The sequence below is a fragment of the Melospiza melodia genome, chromosome 17, assembly GCF_035770615.1.
Source record: "Melospiza melodia melodia isolate bMelMel2 chromosome 17, bMelMel2.pri, whole genome shotgun sequence".
NCBI lineage: Eukaryota > Metazoa > Chordata > Aves > Passeriformes > Passerellidae > Melospiza > Melospiza melodia.
The window spans coordinates 15,209,580-15,211,506 of NC_086210.1; positions in this window are offsets into that span (position 1 = coordinate 15,209,580).

Consider the following 1,927-nt stretch of genomic DNA (forward strand, 5'->3'; position numbering starts at 1 on the left):
TGGTGTCCCGCCGTCCACGTGTTAGACCTGGTGTCCCGCCGGCCCCGGGGTAGACCTGGTGTCCCGGGCCCCGGGATAGACCTGGTGTCCCCGGCCACGGGGTAGACCTGGTGTCCCGCCGCATCCGGGGTACACCTGGTGTCCCCGGCCACGGGGTAGACCTGGTGTCCCGCCGGATCCGGGATAGACCTGGTGTCCCCGGCCACGGGGTAGACCTGGTGTCCCGCCGGCCCCGGGGTAGACCTGGTTTCAAAGGCCCCGGGGTAGACCTGGTTTCCCGGGCCCCAGGGTAGACCTGGTGTCCCGGGCCCCGGGGTAGACCTGGTGTCCCGCCAACCCCGGGGTAGACCTGGTTTCCAAGGCTCCGGGGTAGACCTGGTGTCCCCGGCCACGGGGTAGACCTGGTGTACCGCCGGATCCGGGGTAGACCTGGTGTCCCGGGCCCCGGGTAGACCTAGGGTCCCCGTCCACGGGGTAGACCTGGTGTCCTTACGCATCAGGGGTAGACCTGGTGTCCCGCCGGAACCGGGGTAGACCTGGTGTCCCCGGCCACGGGGTAGACCTGGTGTCCCGCCGGCCCTGGGGTAGACCTGGTGTCCCCGGCCACGGGGTAGACCTGGTGTCCCGCCGGCCCCGGGGTAGACCTGGTGTCCACGGCCACGGGGTAGACCTGGTGTCCGGCCGGACCCGGGGTAGACCTGGTGTCCCCGGCCATGGGGTAGACCTGGTGTCCCGCCGGCCCTGGGGTAGACCTGGTGTCCCCGGCCACGGGGTAGACCTGGTTTCCCGCCGGATCCGGGGTAGACCTGGTTTCCCGGATCCGGGGTAGACCTGGTGTCCCGGCCACGGGGTAGACCTGGTGTCCCGCCGCATCCGGGTAGACCTGGTGTCCCCGGCCACGGGGTAGACCTGGTTTCCCGCCGGATCCAGGGTAGACCTGGTGTCCCGGGCTACGGGGTAGACCTGGTGTTCCCGGCCACGGGGTAGTCCTGGTGTCCCGCCGGACCCGGGGTAGACCTGGTGTCCCCGGCCACGGGGGAGACCTGGTGTCCCGCCGGCCCCGGGGTAGACCTGGTGTCCCGGGCGGCGGGTAGACCTGGTGTCCCGCCGGATACGGGGTGGACCTGGTGTCCCGGGCTCCGGGGAAGACCTGGTGTCCCCGGCCACGGGGTAGACCTGGTGTCCCGCCGGACCCGGGGTAGACCTGGTGTCCCGCCGCAATCCGGGGTAGACCTGGTTTCCACGGCCACGGGGTAGACCTGGTGTCCCGCCGGACCCGGGGTAGACCTGGTGTCCCGGGCTCCGGGGTAGACCTGGTGTCCCCGGCCACGGGGTAGACCTGGTGTCCCGGGCGGCGGGGTAGACCTGGTGTCCCGCGGCCCGGGGTAGACCTGGTGTCCCGGGCGGCGGGGTAGACCTGGTGTCCCCGGCCGCGGGGTAGTCCTGGTGTGCCGCCGACCCCGGGGTTGACCTGGTGTCCCGCCGGCCCCGGGGTAGACCTGGTGTCCCGGGCCCCGGGGTAGACCTGGTGTCCCGGCCGCCGGGTAGACCTGGTGTCCCGGGCCCCGGGGTAGACCTGGTGTCCCGCCGGCCCCGGGGTAGACCTGGTGTCCAAGGCCCCGGGGTAGACCTGGTGTCTCGGGCCCCAGGGTAGACCTGGTGTCCAAGGCCACGGGGTAGACCTAGTGTCCCCGGCCACGGGGTAGACCTGGTGTCCCGACGCATCCGGGGTAGACCTGGTGTCCCGCCTGCCCCGGGGTAGATCTGGTGTCCTCGGCCACGGGGTAGACCTGGTGTCCCGCGCGGCGGGGTAGACCTGGTGTCCCGGGCGTCGGGGTAGACCTGGTGTCCCGCGGCACGGGGTAGACCTGGTGGCCCGGGCGGCCGGGTAGACCTGTTGTCCAAGGCCCCGGGGTAGACCTGGTTA